The 20,065-nt window shown below is 48.0% G+C and overlaps 1 protein-coding gene across 23 annotated transcripts in view; it reads left to right on the top strand.

The window, feature by feature from the left end:
* Positions 1-20,065, top strand: part of Lrrfip1 (LRR binding FLII interacting protein 1) — a 133,369-nt gene that overhangs the window by 12,902 nt on the left and 100,402 nt on the right. The window lies entirely within an intron of this gene.

Genomic DNA, 20,065 nt, shown 5'->3' with positions numbered 1-20,065 from the left:
TTTCATCCCTGTTCATGCCACACTGCCACCCTTGTCCTGGATTTCTTTTATTCTTTTTTGGTTTTGGTTTTGAAGTCAGGGCTTCTCTGTATAGCCTCGGCTGTCCTGGAACTCAAACTGTAGACCAGGCTGTCCTCAAACTCACAAAGATCCTCCTGCCTCTGCCTCCCGAGTTGCTGGGACTAAAGTTGTGCACCACCACCACCCAGTGATTTCTTTTATTCTTACTTTCCACATTTTTCTCTGGCATCCCTCAGACATATGGAAAGAAATAGGAATATCTAGACTGACGGTCCTGGGAGTGGGCTTCCCATGTAGACTGAGTCGGGAACATGGTCATCCCATGTACCCCAAGATGCTTCTCACTGCCTCTGGAACATGAGCTGGCTGTCAGGGCACCCTGGCCTGTGGGGCATCCTGCTGTGGTGGGAATTGTCTATGTCTCTGCAAGGTATCATAAGAGCCACCGTCCTCGTGGTCACTGCTGAGCAATTAATTGTAGTGTGGCCGTGCAGCTGAGGACCTTCATTCTCAACAGTTTTAAAACTAACTGAAGTAGTTACACAGGTAGTAGCCACTGTGTTGGTATAGGCCAAGCTCTGGAGCAGTGGTTTATCCTTTGTGGCGCTATATTATAATAGGCATAGCCCATAATTTGAAATCCCAATTGAGCTTTCTCAAACCATGCATCACTCATGGTCTGGCACTGAAGTGGAGAGGAATGGTGATGCAGGTAAAGGGGTAGCCAGCGGTGGGACTTTGCCTGAAGCACACTTGTGGGAAGGGCACGGCAGTCTTCATCCCTTCCCTTTGTCTGTGAAAGAGGAATGGTTCTGCCAGGGTAGTGGTGGTCTATGTGACATATGTGTGGGATATGTGATAGAGGGTGTCTTGTGGCCTTTAGCAGGTACTACTGAAAGAGCTGTGGACAGTTCCTGCCTACAAGTGGCTCAGGGAGAGCATCAGGAGGCCTTGGTGCTTTGAGTCCCGTTGAGATGTAGCCAGGGATCCATGATCAGGGCTGACAAGGCTTCCTCCTAGTTGAAGGGATAGGGTGATGTGAGGAGAGAGAGGACAGAGAGGAAGGATGGGAGAGAAATTACAAAGAAGATAACCGCTGACCAGGAAGAGAGATGCAGGTGGCATAAAGGACTGGCTAAATGAACTCGCGGTGAAGATGCTAATGGCTGTGGCGTTGCTTGCTTGTGATGGAGTATCACTATGTCACCCAGGTGGCGGGATGACCTTAAACTCAAGATCTTCTTGCTTCAGAATGCTGGGATTACAGGCATGCACCACTGCTTCTGGCTTCGTGGCTGTGGTTTAACTGCATATATATATATATATATATATATATATGTGTGTGTGTGTGTGTGTGTGTGTGTGTGTGTGTGTGTGTGTATAAGATTATATATGCAGATACACACACACAGTTAGTATCCACACACCTATGGACTTCCCTGTCTCAGAGTATGGGAGCTGGGGACTGCTATGAGTTGGATATGAAAATGGGCTTGATATTTTGAAGGGTTGATCCTTGGCTGATGGTGATATTTTGAACGGTTCTAGAAACTTTAGAAGATGGTGCCTAGCTGAAGGAATAGACCAATGGGATGTGTCTCCAGAGACTGTACTTTGTCTGAGGGCCTTCCTCTGTCTCTTAGTCTCTGTTAGTGGCCTGACATGAGGTAGGATACCTTGGCCACACGGTCCCACCACCATAGTCTTTGACCTCACCCTGACCCAGGATCAACAGCACCAAGACCCATGGACTGAGTCGTTAGGTTGTGTGTGTCAGGCATCTCGTCTTAGTGACAAAAGATGAGATATTGTTCTTTGCACAAAGGACCCCTGTGTTTAGCGTCACTTTTGTCTCTTGGTTCTCAATTAAAGTCAGCAGAAGGATGCACACAGGCTTTCCTAGTGCTCCATCCTTTCATAACCTAGGCGAGTGCCTGTCTTGGGTGACGTCCTGAAGACCTGGCCCCTGCAGGCTGGACTGTTCACAGCTGTTTATCTTTGGGCTTATCTGACCTCTGAGAAGCTACTAAATTACCCCCCTATTTTTAACCCATGCCTCTAGCCGGCCGGCGTGGTTGCCACATGGGTTGAAATTAGGTGGCGGCCTTCCATGCTGTTTCAATTTTCCATATCTTCTTTCATACTTTCATTTTAGGTTGGGGGTTCCTCAGCCTGGATGCTATTGGCTCTGGGGACCCGATGAGACCATGGAAGGCTCAACAACATCCCTAGCTTCTGATCAGCAGATGCCAATAACTCCCACCTCCTTGGTGGGGAGGAGGGAACATGTTTCCAGACATTGTCAGATGGCTGCTGGGAAGAAGAACACTGATTTAGGCGTTGCGCCCCCCCCCACCTCTGCTGAGTCTGTGCCTTAAGCACAGAACCACTGGCCTCCGCTCTGGAAGCCTAGACATTCCACTCGGACTTCGTCAGGGTGAGCTGCTGTTCTCTGGGGCAGGCACAAAGCCTAGCCTATTTTTGGTATTTCCTCCATCGGACCTCCTGGAAAGCGGTAGAGAGGGGACCATCGCCTCCGAGGTGGAGAGGAGGTTGGGCAGTTCCAGAGGATATCTGCCGATTCTGGAAGTAGAGGTCTCCACGGCAAATTTGATGGCACCTGCCTGTGTTCCCGAAATGCGGTAGCATTGTCTGTGGGGACTGCTATAGCAATACATCACAGGCTGAGTCGTAGTAGCACGGATGCTGGCTTCTCACAGACCCGGATACCACAGGTTCAAGATCAAGGCATAGTCAGGCACAACCTTGGTCTGCTTTGTCAGCTGCCCACCTGAAATCCAGCTATGACATCAAAGGGAAAATGGGACACATTCCAGCTCAATGTGACATGTGGGGGGGGGGTGGCTGGGGGCCACCGATACTCTGGCCAGATTAGCAGGGCAAAGATATTGGGCAACAAATGATCAATGGCATCCACCTTTCCACAGGATTAAAATTATCCCCATACCTGCTACAAAGCCACATAGCCAAGCATCTTAAAATAGATGCTAGGTCACTCTCTTGCTCAGGGTCCCCTCCCATCACCCTTGGGTCCTTGCAGCTCCTATCATGGCACCTTCCTGGCATCTCCATTATTCCCAGAATGCACTGTGCAGCCTCCATTTGTTTTTTTTTTTCTCTTGGCTAAGAGGCATTTATTTCCAAGGCAGGTTACAAGCCTCTGTCCAAGTCTGTGCATCAGTGGATGGAATGGCTTTGCTGGATAGCCCGTTCTTCATCCGCTCAGCTCCCCAGCTCTCAGCACGCTCAGAAAGTGCAGTCTCTCTGTCCCGTAGCCTTCTCAGAGTTCACAAACAAAGGGCCGGGCACCCCAGAGACCACAGCTGTTCCTGTGGCCAAGACGTTGGGCTGTTTCCACTGTGAGAACTTTTCATCCTAACTCCCCAGGCCAGAAGCATCTTCTGAGAGGTTCCCTAAGTCATTCCGAGTCTTTCTTGGAAGGTGCAGCCTTGACCGTCAACATTGGGCTCTGTGGTTCCCACACTCCAGTTTTGCCATCCCTGATGAGGCCACAGGGTCCCTGAGCCCCAGTGTGCCCACCCGAGGGATAGAAGCTGTGATAAAATCATGGCACATGTGAGTTGATGTGAATGTCAGACCTGGGGTGAGCCTGCTGTCAGTGCACAATGGTCTGCGGGGGAGATCTCCTTACACACCCTCCGAAACTACACAGGACATCATGCCAGGCACAAACATATGCAATGGCCACATGCCTGTCACCTGTGCTTAAAGAGGTAGAGGCCTGACTCCTGCCCCCTTGTTTATAATGCTTCTCAAGACTGACTCCAAGGGGCTGGAGAAATGGCTCAGCGGTTAAGAGCACTGACCGCTCTTCCAGAGGATCTGGGTTCAATTCCCAGTACCCACATGGCAGTTCATAACTGTCTGAAAATCCAGTTCCAGGGGATCTGACACCTTCACACCAATGCACATAAAATAAAGATAAATAAATCATAAAAAATTTTAAAAATACTATTAAAAAAAAAGACTGACTCCAAGCTCCTAGTTCCCCTTGAGACTCCAGGCTCCAGCATCCAGGTTCTCCCTCGGGCTCCAGGCTAAAGGTTCTACTCTACGACCCAGGTCCCACTACTTCAGCTTCCAAGCACCAGGTTCTGCTCTAGACTCCTTCAAGACTCCAAGCTTTAAGTTTCAGGTTCTCCTTTAGTCTTAGCTCCAGGCTCCAGGCTCCAGGCTCCAGGCTGTTTAACTGGGCTGGGGGAAGGCATCATTGAGGTGGGCTACCAGCCACCTGTTTGCCTCCCAGAATTCACATGGATGCAGAAGGGAACATATCTGGTCTAACACACATCGGCCCTAATGGGCCCCCTAGGTTTCCGGCTCATCTATGACTGTTGCTGAGTATGAGGATATGGGGCAGCATGCTTGTTGGCTCAGGAGACTACACTGATTTTGTTTGTTTGTTTTTGTTTTGCTTTGTTTTTGACTCAGGGTCTCTCTACATATTCCTAGCTGTCTTGGAACTCATTATGTAGACCAGTTTGGCCTTGAACTCACAGAGATTCACCTGTCTCAGCCTCCCAAGTGCTGGGACTACAGACAGGCACCACCACTGCCCAGCTTGCATTGCTTCTATAAAGTGTATTCTAGGCCTCTTTGACAATGCTGTTGCTTTCCCCTATGGCCGAAAACCCAGCCCAGGATGGCCCTCAGAAGGGGAGGGACTGGTTGGAAATGTGGTTGGAAGCACCAAAGCCATGTACAGATTGCCCATGTATGGCCTTCTCTAACTTTAGAGGCCCTGGTCCATGCAGGTCCATGTGGAGATGGGGAAGAAATGGATTGGGGTTACCATTACCATGGCAACCACAGATGCCCAGGAACATCAGGATTATATCAGGTTGTCAGGGAAGGGCCTCTGTTAGGCTGGATGGACTGTCCCCAGCCCACTCAGACCTCCAAGGAATGTCTCCAATCTTCAGTGTTACCCTGTAGGACCCATTCTCCTATGTGGGTGCCCAGTCTTTACATGAGGAAGAAGAAAGCATGAGCCTTGTGTTATATATGAGAGCCACAGGGTCCCTGGCCCCCAAAACCAGAACCTAACACACAGGGGCTTGCTCCTCTCTCTTTCTCTTATGCCCTTCTTCTCTTCCCCCCACCTTCTCTCCCTACTCTCTTGTATGATACAGATGTAAATTGCATATCAAAGCCACATGTTCCTCATGGGATGGAGTTGCAAGTGTGTCTGCTAGCTGGTCCCATCCCCCAGATGTGGCTGCCACAGGACCTCTCTGAAAGCAAAACCTGTTGCAATGGAGCCTGGAGACATGACTTCCACTTCTGACCCAGTGGTCCTCAAACTGTGGCCTCCAGACACAGGGTCTCTCTCAGCTGGAAGCAGCTAGAAATGCTGGGTCCAGAACCCTGGGTGGGGTGGTGCCTATGCTAGTACACCTGTTGGGTGTGCGGAGCCTGGATATCAGGACTCTCTGCTTGGGGTGATGGAAGACCGACGTCATCCTGTCTTTCCACTGAATAGTGCAGCCTCTTGCTAGGCGATGCATTCAGTTGTGATTCTTGTTTTGACCGTAAATCCAAGGCTACCAAAAGCTTCCTATTGAGGACATGCCCATTACAGCACCTTTCCACGGTGGACTCAGATGGAGGCCCCGGATACTGAGTTCCAGGGTGGGCAGTGAGGGAATGAATGCCTGAATGAACAAGTGGTCTTAGCTTTGCTTCAATGTAACATTTGAAGGATCGACTTCTTCTCTTCTTTATTTTTTTCTCTCTCTTCAAAAGTCTTTTTGAGACAGGGTTTCTCTGTGTTACATACAGCCCTGGCTGTTCTGAAACTCACTCTGTAGACCACTAGACTCAAACTCACAGATATCCCCCAGCCTCTGCCTCCTGAGTACTTGAATTAAAAGCGAGAAGTCTACTTCATAAGAACCAGCAGTGTGCCGGGCAACAGTGGTGCACACCTTCAGTCCCAGCACTTGGGAGGCAGAGGCAGGTGGATTTCTGTGAGTCCAAGGCCAGCAGCCTTGGCTACAGAGCAAATTCCAGGACAGCCAAGGAAATTCTGTCTCAAAAACAGCAAAACTAAAAACAAAACCAGAAAGAACCAGCTGTGTATCATTTGTATGTATGTAGCTGAAAATTCCCCAAGTGTCCAAGGGTAGCAGGAACTAAGCTGTGTTGGTTCTGAGCTTTGGTTCTCTGCACTTTGGCTTGTGATTTGTGACCTCATCCATTTCCATGTGACTAGACAGAGAGGGGACAGTTACAGCAAGACACAAAACCCTTTTCCTGTCCACTCCTACAATTCTTCCCCTCTCTGGTGCCCCATTTCCACAGCTTCCTCCCTGGCATTGGCCCACTATCTTCCTTGTAATATTGCCCAGGGGGGAGGAAAAATCTTTCCAACAATGCAGGGGCGGGGCCTGTGACCTCACTCTGGGCTGCGTGGGCGATCGGGTTGCCTTGCACACTGCCAGTGTGCTGAGATCCCACACCCTAAAAGGGCATTCATTGTATCCAGGAAGGCTCTGCCACGATGGTGGCGCTCACCCAGGGGCTGAAATCATTTGGATCCTGTGTAGAACATTCTCCTGTGCGGCTGCCCTGCTGGGGCGAAGCCCTTGAATTGCAGGAATTTCAACATATTAATAGGCCCTGCCAGGTGCAATAAATAGCTGCTTGTGCCCGACCTTCACCTCAAACTGCATTTCTGAGAAGCCCTGTGCAGCCCTGGGGTAACAGAACACATAGGAGGGAGAGTTTTCCTGAGCTAGAGGCAGGCGGCAGTGGGCTGGGGCCCTCAGCTAAAACCGAAAAATGAGTAAGATGTTGAAGACGTGTCTCAGGAAAGCAGAAAGTCACTTAGGCTAATCTCTTCCCTTCCCACACAGTGCTGGAGATGGAACCCTGGGCCTCATGGCACAAGAGACAAGGTTCTGTCCTCAAGTCTTAGCCTTAACCCCAGCCTGGTCTTCGATGCAAAGCGTAACCTATTTTTGACAAGATGGATTTTTTTTCTTCCTTTTTTTTTTAAAGCTGTTCTAGTCCCCACTTTAATCAGAACACTGATTTGATTAAAGGAGAAAAGGTTTCTGCTGGCTCACAGTCTTCAAGATCTCAGTCTCTAGTCCTCTGGTGCCATGGATTCTCAGCCTGTTTCAAGGGAGACAGCATAACAGACAGACATGGCAGAGGGGCTCTGCCCCATTCATAAGAGTCAGGGAGCAGGGGCTGGGAGAGAAAGGCGCCAGGGATAAGATAAACCCTTTCAGGGCACCCCTTCCTGTGACCTACTTCTTCCAAGTAGGCTCCACCTCCTAGTGTTCGTCACTTCCCAATAATGCATCAAGCTGTGAATCCAGGGCTGGGGAGATGACTCGGTCGCTAAAATACCATGCGAGTGCCAGGCTCCCCCACTGTAAAATGAGTGTCCCACTCCCAACCCTGCTTCCTGGAAGCGGGTTACCCAGCCAGTGTCCGTTCTGGAAAGAGCATCTTAGTGGTGTGTTTAGGGTGCTTAAAGAACAATCCTAGAGGCTGTGCCAAGGGCCTGTGCCACCCTAAAGCATTTGCCAGTGAATCTGTGATTGCAATTTATTCACTTTCCTCAGTGTTGGGAATTGAACTCACTTATGCATAGGAGGAAAGTGCTCTGCCACTGAGCTATATTCCCAGCTCTCATTTACTTATTTTTGAGACAAGACGGGGCTGCTGTGTAGCCCAGGCTGCCCTCCAACTTGCAGCCATCCTCCTGTCCCCGCCTCCCAAGGGCTGACATGTGACATACACCAGTGCACCGCTATGTTCAACCACATGTAATTCCATGTTGCTTTTGTTTCTTTCGTGTCCTTGGCAAGCATGGGTTGTCTGGTATCACCAAAGAGTTTGAGTGGGAGCTGTGGGAAGCCCTGGAAGGCCACTTCTGGACCTGGCTCTCAGCCCTGACCGTCTAGCCTCATTCCTCCTAGCTGGGCTGTGAGAGAGCCTCCGGGTCTCGCCAACTCCCTGGAGGCCTCTGCTCACCACTGAGATCTTGGATTCCCGGACTCCTTCCTGCCCACGCTGTTTCTTGCTTCTCACCCCGACCCCCAGCCAGCAGCAGGGAAGGGAGAACTCCCAGCAGCTCCGTTCTTTAGCTTCTGCCTCTGCAATAACAGAGAACTGTGCTTCCCAACACTCAGGGCAAGAGTGTTGCCTTGGAAGGTTGTTCTGTTGACTTCACTTCTTCAAGGGGCAGGGCAGGTCACTATTTGAATGAAGGTCATCTGTAATGATCTGAAACACTGACAGCTGCCTTGACCTTCCCTCATTGTCACTTGGTAATCTCCTCATTTACTCGCTCAGCCTGAGATGATGGAACTTTCGGGTTCCAAAAGCACAAGTGTGCCATTGAAGGGACGCTGCTGGCTTTCCTGTTGACCGTGCTGGGGATGGAACTAAGGCCAGGCAAGTGTTCACCTCAGATCCTCACCTCCGCATGCAAGCATTTCTTGGTAGGTAACATTCAAAAAGAGCCATGCCTGGTGCTGGTGGTGCGTGCCTTTAATCCCAGCACTTAGGAGGCAGACTTGGGAGGATCTCTGTGAGTTCAAGGCCAGCCTGGTCTACAGAGCAAGTTCTGGGACAGCCAAGGCTACACAAAGAAACCCTGTCTAGAAAAAACAAAAAAAAAAGGAAGAAAAAGAGCCCTAAAGGCAGAGAAGGAATAACTTTGTGAGCCACAGCTCATTATTCGGTGTACACTTTTAAAAAATATTGTTTCTTGCTCCTTGCTGTTAAAATGAATGAAGATAGCAGCGTAGTATGGTGGCTCGTGCTAATAATCGCAGCAGGAGGATTACTGCTGAATTTGGGGCCAACCTGGGCTTTCTAGAAAGTTCCTTGTGGGTGTGGGTTACAGACTGAGATCCTGCCTACAAAACAAAACAAACAAAACCAGAGAGGAGGGAATGGCTGAGTAGGTAAAGAAAGGCACCTGCCACCTGCTGCTCAACCTGGTAATTTATCTACTGAGTGGGGGGGGGTTGTATGCTTATCTACTGAGCAGGGTGGGGGGAGGGCGTGTGCTTATCTGCTGAGTGGGGGACTTGTGCTTATCTACTGAGTGGGGGGGTTGTATGCTTATCTACTGAGCAGGGTGGGGGGGGGAGCGTGTGCTTATCTACTGAGGGGGGAATGTGTGCTTATCTACTGAGTGTGGGGTGTGCGTTTATCTACTGGGGGGGGATGTGTATTATCTACTGAGTGGGGGCGTGTGCTTATCTGCTGAGTGGTGGACTTGTGCTTATCTACTGAGTGGGGTGGCGTGCTCTTACCTATTGAGTGGGAATGTGCTTATCTACTCAGTAGGGGACATGTGCTTATCTACTCAGTAGGGGATATGTGCTTATCTACTGAAGGAGGGACACATGCTTATATACTGAGTGGGGGGACACATGTTTATATACTGAGTGGGGAGGCATGTGTTTATCTACTGAGTAGGGGGGCATGTGTTTATCTACTGAGTAGGAGGGCATGTGTTTATCTACTGAGTAGGGGGCACATGTCTATATACTGAGTGGGGGGACACATGTTTACTACTGAGTGGAAGATGTGTGTTATGTGCTCTTGACCCTGGACCCACCCATTAAATCTGTACATTGAAGGCAGGAACAGTGTGATGCTGGGAAATGCTGTGCCCCTCTCCAAACATCCCTGTTACATCCCTTACTTCCCTGTGGCCTCATTTGGAAGGGGGCCTAAGGAAGTGACTAAGAGTGTCAAGCGTAGACACAGGTGCCCCCAAGTGCATCCATCCTACTTCCAGATCTTGTTGTGGTTTTCTAAAATAAAAGCTGGCTTTCTTATAGCTGACTGTGGCGGGCTGCACAGGATACGCACAGATTTTGGTTAGTGTTTTATTCTTGGACCTTAGGTCCTCCCTCCCTACCGTAGTGCAGAACATCCCAAGAGGCAGACATTACGCTGCTCTCAGCATCCCTCACCTGTGCCCCTCAGAACGAGCAGCCCTTTTCTTTATTTACTCGTTTGTTCACTTACTCGTTCTTTCTCTCATTCCACAAGGACATGATGGAGCCATAGAAAGACAATAAGAGTGTGGCTCAGTGGTTAAGAGCACTGGCTGCTCTTCCAGAGGATCCGTGTTCAATTCCCAGCACCCATATGGCAGCTCACAACTATCTATAACTCCAAGATCTGACACAGTTACACAGACAGACATACAGGCAAAACACCAATGCACATAAAACAAAAATAAATAATATATGCATATATACATATAGAGATAGGCATATATATATATATATATATATATATATAGAGAGAGAGAGAGAGAGAGAGAGAGAGACCTAATCAATGACTGTGCCATACATTTACAGTCCCAGCACATGGGAGGCAAAGGCATGAGGTTCAAGGCAAGCCAGGCTGCCTTGAACAAGCAAGTCTGAGTCCAACATTGATGGGCTACAAAGGGAGATCCGCCTCAGAAAACAAAACCAAAATAGCAAAATGGAGAGTTCTTGAATCCCAATGACCCGTCTGTCCACTGTGAAGATGGCATTTGCCCAGGCTAAGGGTGTGAAGAAGAGATGGGCATGGTCAGTGCTGAAGCAGCAGATCAGGCTGATGGAGTGGCCCTGGAAGAGGACACTGTCCCTGGGTGGGACTGGAGCAGGAGGTATGGCAAGTGGCATCCTCTGTAGACACCACCAGGACAGTCCATGTGGCTTGCTGGGGACTGATGTGGAATGGAGGAGAAAGAGGTGTCACATGAACCAGAGGTCAGCCCTCAAAGCGTGAGTGTTGAAGGTTTACCCGAAGGAGGAGGGAGACTCAGTGCCGTGCAGTTCACCTGAGAATTTGCCTGGAGCAAGTTCAGGACAGGGGGAAATTTCCCTCAAAACCTTGAAACTAGAATCACCTAACTCTCTCACAATCCCACTTCTGGAAATGATATTGCGAGGAGATATTTATTCAGCAGCGTCCACTTAAAGAGTGGCCTGGGGAACAAATTAAGACAAAAATCTCATTTATGATAGTTACCCAAAGTCATAAACAGCCCAGGAATGAGTGTAAGGCAAGGAAAGAACTGTATATTAAAAACGATAAAACATCGAGGAAAGAATTTCAGAAAGACACTAATGGTTAGAAAGGCTTTCAGTGATCATAGAGTAAAATAATAAATCATATTGGGGCTGGAGAGATGGCTTGGCAGTTAAGAGCATTTGCTGGGATTATTTGTCATAACCAGAACCTGGAAACAACCTAAATGCCCCTTGACCAAAAATTGCGTGAAGAAGATATGGTACATTTACACAATGGAGTACTACACAGTGGGAAAGAAATAATGACATCTTGAAATTTGCAGGAAAATATATGGATCTAGAAAAATATTATATCTGTGAGGCAACCCAGACCCAGAAAGCCAAATATAATATGTACTCACTCATAAGTGGCTTTTAGACAAAAAAGCAAAGAAAAATCAGCCTACAATTAATTCACAATCCCAGAGACCCTTCTAGACAACAAAGAGGACCCTAAGAGAGACAAACATGGTTCTAATCTACATGGGAACTAGAAAGAGACAAGATCTCCTGAGTAAATTGGGAGCATGGAGATCATAGGAGAGGGTAGAAGAGGAAGGGAGAAGGGAGGGGAGAAGACGGGAAGGGAGTGGAGAAAAATATATAGCTCAATTTTAAAAAAAAAATTGAAAAGAAAAAGCATTTGCTGCTCTCAAAAAGGACCTAAATTCAGTTCCCAGCATCTATATAGTATAACCCCAGTTTCAGGGGATCCAGTGCCCTCTTCTGGGCTTCGTGGGCACTGCAGTCACAGGCCCCAACAATCCCACGTGTTTTATATATCCAAAGACTGAAGTCCGTGGGTCAGAGAGATATACACTCCCGTTTACTGTGCCATTAGTCACAGTAGCCAAGTTATATCGGCAGATGACGGGTGCAGAAAACAAAGCAGGCTGAGTGGCAGTGGGACACCATTTCAACCTGGAGAAGAAAGAAATCCTGTCCCTTGCGATGAATATGGAGAACGCTGAAGACAGAAATGAGCCCAGCACAAAAGACTGACCGATCCCACATAACTCAGGATCTACAGAGGTGAACTGGCAAAGACAGAGAATTAACCTTGGTGACCAGGGCCTGGCAGGTAGGGCTTTGGGATGATGGTAGTCTCAGAATAATGTTTAGGGGAGCATAGAGAAGTGAGACATTTGGGAGACAGAGCGTGCCGTCTTTCTTGTGGTGCCGCTGAGTGAAGAAAGTAACACCCTGGCTGTTTCCTGACCCCACTGGGAAGCTGTCGGAACAACCCGGGGAACTTTCAGGCAGAGAGTGAAAGAACTCCTGGGGGCGAGTTGGCTGTAGAGATTGCTCAGGGTGGACCATAAAACTATGGTCTTAGGGGATGATGACAATGTCCTTAGTTAGAGCGTCTGGAGGTGGCACTGCTTATGAATTTACTAAAAGTTCTTGAATTGTACTCTTGAAGTGGACGGATTGTTCCTGGTCAGAGTGTTGCTCCTCTGTGTGTAGTGGACAGGGCCAGGCAGCATGCCCACTCCCCAGCTGGGGCCTCTGCAGAGGAACAGCCTCAAGATGTGGCTCTCTAGAAATAGCTCTGAGTCGGCCGTAGACTTTAGAACGATTTGTCACCTCAGCCCTCATTCCTTTGGGTTTTGTCACTTAGCCTGGCCTGCCACCAGGGTGTGTTGGGTGGTGCACTGCTTGGGACTTACCAGAAGTTCTTGGATTACACTCTTGCAGATGGGTGTTCCCGTTAGCAGATCTACTTCTGAAAGTGGCTCACCCTCACCGTGCAATTCCTTTCCTTCTGTGTCTGCCCCCTCCCCAATTTGGGTCATGTTTGGTTTACCATGAAAATGGGGAGAGGAGCCGTCGGTCCTGAATTTATAGTCACTAGGGGTGTGTCCTGCTGCATACCCATCAACGCACAGTTTTACAACATAGAAGCCTTTTAGTGTAGCTCAGGTGCCCACACTAGCGATGACTCCCTGAGTGGCCCTGCTCCACTCACGGCTTCCCAGTAATTGGGGCCATTGACAGCACTTCAGCAGGAGACCTTGCTCCCGACCCTGTCACCTATGCTTACTGTTAGATCAGCAGCCCTAGATGTGATCTGGAGGCAAGCCTGTCTCTCTAGCCCTGTCTGTCACTCAGGGCTAGCCTAGGCTCACATTTCCTAGGCCAAGTTGCAAGGAATAGGACCAGGTAGTGTATTGGCTCCCCCACTGGGGCCTCAGCAGAGGAACAATCTCAAGAAGTGTCTCTCTAGAAATAGCTCCGAGGTGGCCTTGAAGTTTAAAGCCATTTGTAACTTCAGTCTCATTCCTTTGGATTTTGTTACTCAGCTTGGTTTGCCACAGGGGTGTGTTGGAAGGTGGCAGTTTTTAGGGGCTGCTCTCTCCAAGGATGTAGCTGAGGCTATCCTAGGTGAAGGGGGCAAAGGAATATGCTGGGTGCTGGATCGAGGGCAACTCTTAGCCACTGGCCGACTCAAGCAAAGAGTCTATAAAAAGGCATTCTGTGAGGACTGGGGAGGTGGATCATCAGTTAGGAGCACATACTCCTCTTGCAGAAGACCCAAGCTCAGTTCCTGGCACCCGTGTGAAGCCTCACAATTGCCTGCAACTCCAGCTCCAGGGAGATCTGTGCACGTGCACACACACACGGGGGGGGGGGGGGGAGGGAGGGAGGGAGAGAGAGAGAAAATTTTAAAAAGAAAGAAATTAAAAGCATTCTAGGCCAGGAATGTGGTCAATTCGTAGAGAGCTTGCCCCTCATGCACAAGGTCCTGGGTTTGATCCCTAGTATAGGAAAAGGGAAAATATGTCACGGGCTACCTGTTCATATCAGAATGGGACCTTCTGCTACATACATGCCAGATTTAAGTGTAACAAACATTGTAAGTCAGAACTGAAAGGAATCTTAAAGCGTTTTTTATCTCCATCCCATTTCCTGTTGAATGGAATTCAAGAGGCCTATGAGCTGCCTGAGATCCTACGGCCACTCATGTTCACGCAGTGAACCGCGGACCACCATGCGGACCTCCATGCAGGGCCTCCATGCGGGACCCATGCATCGCATCAGGTCTTCCCCGCTCTGCCTTTGATCCTCTAGTCTGAGGCTGTCACTCTTGAACTCTAAGGCCAGTCTGTTCACGGAGGAAATGACTCACACACTCATGACAAAACAACTCAGTCATCCAGGAACTCAGGGAAGGAATGGCTGGCACGGTGGAAGTCAGAGCTTAATCCGGGGGTATTGGCTTGAGACAAAAACCTTGGCCACAGATAGCAGAGCAATGTATTGTCCACGATTTCCATGCTTTTAGATATTTCGATGTCTGTGTGTGTGTGTGTGTGTGTGTGTGTGTGTGTGTGTGTGTTCATGAGTAACTTTTCTTAAACGTTGAAGGTATTTGGCATTTTAGAGCCTTGGCCATTATTTTTATTGTGTGAGTCACTATTTTGGGATGTGGCCCTTGATGCCTTTGAGACCTGCCCTCCCCAGAGTCGCTCTCCCAGGATCTCAGAGGCTCACGGACTCCTCATTTAGCCTTCTGCATTCAGGCAAGGTGTGATCAGCTAGGTGAGCAGTGGATATGTTTTTCGTGCTTGGATTTATTCAAGGATGACCACCCAAGGACACCAGGCAGAAGTATTTTTTTTCATTTGTCTGATTGGCTGAGCTGCACAAGAGACTGGACCCTGCACACTGCCCATATTAGACAAGCATTCCACCACTGAACCGCATGCCAACCTGCTTAGCTACTTTGTGTTGCTGTGGTGAAACATGGCGTCTGAAAGTCACTTCTAAAAGAATGAGTTTGTCTTGGCTTATGGTTACAGAGAAATAAGAGTCAATTATGGGCCAGGCAGTGGTGCACGCCTTTAATCCCAGCACTGGAGACAGAGACGGGCAGATCTCTGTGAGTTTGAGGCTAGCCCGGTCTACAGAGCGAGTTCTAGGACAGGCTCCAAAGTTACAGAGAAACCCAGTCTTGAAAAACCGGGGGGGGGGGGGGAGAGTCCTGTTGTGTCAGGGAAGCGTGACAAAAAGTAGCGGGTGTGGTGGCCTCTACAGATACTACAGCTTACCGTTTTCAGATTGCAAGAACAAATAAAAGAGAGGGAACAGAGGGAGACAACAAACACTTAAATCCCGCCCCCAGTGTGGTTCATAGTTGGAGAGTATAGCCCATCATGATGGGTAAGGCTTGGCATTAAGTGTGCGAGGTACTGGTCACATTGTGTCTGTAGTCAGCCAGTAGAGATGAATGGATGTTGGTACTCAGCTGGCTTCTTTTCTCCTTTATATTCAATACAGGACCTCAGCCCATGGGGCGGTCCCACCACAGTTACAATGGGTCTCTCCTCAGTTAAGACTCTCTGGATAGATGTGCCCAGAGGGATGTTTCCCAAAGGGTTTCAAACTTAGTTAATTTAATGCTAAAGATAAACTATTGCACAGGGTCTTGCTATGTATCCAAAGAAGACCTTAAATGTGACAATCTCCATGCCTCAGACTCCCAAGTAGGTGGGGTCACAATCTTATACCTGGATCAAAATCATCATTTTTAAGTTTCAATCACATCTCAAAGAAGTACAATTACTTTAGTGTGCTTTTCGTTAAGGAAACCCTCAAGTCCTTCTAACAGAGAGGGTTCATATTTGTGGCTAGATTGGCACCTACAGGCTGTCTAAGACACAAATGACTCCAAAACCGCTTGCCATGTCTGGTTAATTCCCAGGTGACCAGCATGTCTGCCACTCTGAAATGAGTGGGAAGCACACAGGATGGACTGACAATCTGCTAAATCAACTGCAGCACGTGTGCCCACTTGCTTTGTGACTGAATGTGTGTAGGACAATGCTGTAACTCCGTGAAATGGCACAGCCACAGTTGGCTCGTGCCTGTAGTCCCAGCTCCTTGGTGAAATGAGCTCAGGGTTTGGAGACAAACCTGGGCAACTTAGTGAGATCCTGTCTCAAAATGTAGAGATAGAGGTCGGTACCGGGTGGGGTGCTTGCTTTGCAAATATGGGACCTGAATTTGGATCCCCTGGTCCCACATAAGAAGCCAGACACAGTGGCGTGTGTCTGTAATCCTAGCACTGGGAAAGCAGAGCAAGGAGAATCCCTGAGGTTTCATGACCACCTAATCTGCTAAATTAGTGAGTTCTAGATTCAGTGAGAGACCCTGTCTCAAAAAATAAATAAATGAAATAAGATAGAGGAACTGTGGAAATAATTCAGCAATTAAGAGCATGCACTCCTCTTAGAGAGGACCCCAGTTCGTTTCCTAGCACCTATGTTGGGTGACTCTCAACCTATAGCTCTCGTTTCAGGGAATCTGGCATCCTCTTCTGGGCCCCAGTGACACTGTACTCATATGCACATAGCTGTCACACACACACACATGTAATTAAAGAATTCTTAATAATAACATTTAAAAATGTAAACTGTAGAGAGCAACAGAGGAAGAACCAGACATTCATGTCTGATCTCACAAACATGTATGTATACACACACACACACATACACACACACACCCTAAAGTGGTTCTGTTTATTCACTGTGGAAAGCAACACAATAGGCTGAGCTTGTTTAAAATCCAATTATGCAAACAAAGGGAAAAATACTTCATAAAAAAAAAAACTAGCCCTCCAGTGAATTAAGAGACAAAAACAAAAGAAGCATTGCATTTTGCTCACTCGGTGTCTAAGGATCAAGGCCAGCAATCCCACAAAATTTCACATACCTCCAGGATCTCACTTCCGTATCTCCTTTCCATTTCATTTTGTCAAATGTGAACACTTGGCTTCCAGTGTGAAATTCATTCACGCATTAAGACGTTGGTTCTGTTACCGTAAAGGTTTTCCTTTGTTATCATAAATGTTTTGCTTTGTTATCATTAAGGTTTTGCTTTTTTTTGAGCCTCGGTTCCCTGAACCTGTAGTTTGTAACCAAGGGTACACAGGGGTGAGAGGTGAGGGAGCAGAGGGTAAGGTGACCTTTCTCTGAGTGTCACATATATCTGGCCTAAATGTGTTTTTTAAGGGTTGCGTTTTGGTACCAATGTTAATTGTGTACTTTAAATGACCTAAGTAGTCCAAAACAAGCCAAGGTCTATAAGCAAATCGGTATTACCTACATAACACCTTCTGGGTCATAGTGTTACCTATATAACACCTTCTGGGTCATAGTGTTACCTATATAACACCTTCTGGGTTATAGTGAGAAGATTTTCAAGTCAAGAGTGATTTTACCAGGAGAAATGAAGTACAAACTTTAAGACACTTGGACATTTTAGCTTTGCTGATATTACATGGACGCCTTTGTTTATGGCGCATTGATGAGACATATGATTTATTAAATCTATTAAAATATCAGGGCTAGAGAGATGGTTCAGTGATTAAGAGCACTGACTGCTCTTCTAGAGGACCTGGGTTTGATTCTGAGCAACCGTATAGCAGCTCACAACGGTCTGTAGACTCAAGTCTAACTACTGGACATATTTTTTTCCCTTTTGGGATGTGACGACAAATGACATAATGTCACAAACTGACCTGAAATGTTTTGTTCCACAGAAAACTCCATTAATACTACCTGTAACTGGGACAGGCTGCCACACCGTTCTTGACCTGGCTATTTATAGTGAAACCCATTTTCTCCAAATTAAAAAAAAATGGTTGACATTCAAAACTAGAACCCATTTAACTAAGATGATTAGCATTTTTGGCATTTTAGCAAATGCTTGCTGAAGAATGTGCCCAGTCTGTGGGATAGAGAGGGAAAGGGTCACTACAGTCTGAGTGTGTGTGTGTGTGTGTGTTCTTCAAAGTCCACTTTGAAGCGCTAACCTGAGGGGTGGCAGTGTGGGGAGATGGGTGTAAGGGTGGGGCCCCTTGTAAGTGGACCGGTGCCCTTATAAAAGAGGCCCAGGGGAGGGCTTTTAACCACACTCCTGACATGAGAACACAGGGGAATCTCTGTCTGGGAAGGACAAAGCCGCCCTTCCTAGACACTGAGCCATCTTCACCTTGGTCTTGTTCTGCCAGCCTACAAATACCAGCTGTGGTTAACAAGGCACCAAGATACTGTGTGAGTGTGTTTGCACAGTTGTGTGTATGCAACTGCGTGTGGCGATCAGAGAGCAGTTATGGATGTTAACCCTCGGAAAGGTCCAATTTGGTCTTTTGTTTGTTTGTTCGTTGGTTTGTTTTGTCTCTCATTGACCAGCAACTTGCCAGTTCGGTTAGAATGACTGGACTGTCAGGGATCTATCTGTCTCCGGTGTTAGGGTTACAAGTACACAGAGCCACTCCTGGCTGCTATCATTATCATCATCATCATCATCATCATCATCATCATCATCATCATCGCAATACAGGTGGTTTCTGGAGATTGAACTCCGGTCCTCATGCTTACATAGCAAGCGCTTTCCCAACAGATATTTCTCCCGGCCACATCTGTGCTATTTTATTCTAGTGGCCTGACAGCTACACAGAATGGCTTTCAAGCTCCCCATGAGGGGGCCTGGAGAGAACGGTATGACGATATAATTGGTTCATAGACTAGAGACCTTCGGGGCCAGTGGGGTGCCTGTGAGGAGTTAAGATCGACTCTAGAGGTAATGTGTGTGAGGTAGCTGAGGGCTGCCCAAGTGGAAAGGTCTAGTAAATAGTCAGACCTGTTGTGCTGATTTGAATGAGAACGACCCCCATAGGCTCATAGAGAGTGGCACTATTAGGAGGTGTGGCCTTGTTGGAATAGGTGTGGTCTTGTTGGAAGAGGTATGTCACCAGGGGTGGGCTTTAAAGTTTCAGATGTTCACGCCAAGCCTAGTGTCATTCTCTCCTCCTACTGCCTACCTTTCCAGATGTAGAGCTCTTAGCTCCTTCTCCAGCACCATGTCTGCCTGCATGCCACCATGCTCCCTGCCATGATGACAATGGACTAAACCTCTAAACTGTAAGCCAGCCCCAATTAATGTTTTCCTTTATAAGAGTTTCCATGGTCACGGTGCTTCTTCACAACACTAGAAATCCCAAGACACCTATAGACTTGAATAGGAGAGAGAGAGCAGGAAGTCACCCACCACAAGGGACAGTCCATCCACATGGGGCTGTGACCTCTTTTAAAGGTTTAGGAAAGCACTGATGATGGACAGAGGAATGGCTTCCTGAGGAGGAAGGATGTGCGGGAATGGGCAAATGGAATCCTCAGGAAGGACCCAGAAAAGAACTTCATTTATGTGTTACGGGAAGGAGGTCCCAGGGTCCTCATCCAGAGGAATCTCAGTGCTGTGCCTGGACACAGTAGAGCCATGGACCACTGACTCACAGCTGGGACGTCAGTGGGACTGTGCGGAGAGGAGAGGCCTCATCCCTGGAGCTGGGGTCTTGGCTCAAGCTGATTCCGTTCTCAACAGTGTCTGTCCACACATATGCCTGTGGCAGCCGCCCAGAACTTCTGCCAGAGGCCGCTGTTAGGTTCTCCACAGAACCACTGATTGGACTTCAGTCCGTCAGCAAACAACAGGGTCCAGACATGGGCAGGGTGTCCAAGGCTGGAACAGTGCCACCTCTGGAAGAAGCCAGAGATGGCCTGTGTGTTCCAGAGAGAACTTTCTAGAAAGGAACTCCACTCAGTGGCTTGCTTGGGCTAAACTTTGAAAGCAAGTTGCCTGGTCTTTGAGAGTCCGCTTTGCTGCTTTCTTAAGACCTTTCTGCTTGAATCTTTACATCTTGATCGTATCTTTTGTAATCTTTCGAAATGTACTTCTTCTACCAAATGGCTTTTCAGTCTTCTACCTTTCTGTCTGTGTGTCCCACAAGGTTGTTTTGTTATTTATTTTATTATATTTTTTAATTGAAGCCAATGGTTTCTCCTCTCTGTGTCCCTTTCATGCGCATTCCCAGGTGTTGCCCAGGGGTTTGGAGGCAGGGCTCACATGAGTTAGACAATTGGAGCCTGCTGGTTGGGATTTTAAAGAAG

Source organism: Microtus oregoni, unplaced genomic scaffold, assembly GCF_018167655.1.
Source record: "Microtus oregoni isolate MIOR12 unplaced genomic scaffold, Mior012 000004F_ref0000308, whole genome shotgun sequence".
In the NCBI taxonomy this organism is placed as follows: domain Eukaryota; kingdom Metazoa; phylum Chordata; class Mammalia; order Rodentia; family Cricetidae; genus Microtus; species Microtus oregoni.
This window is presented reverse-complemented; position numbering and strand designations above follow the sequence as displayed.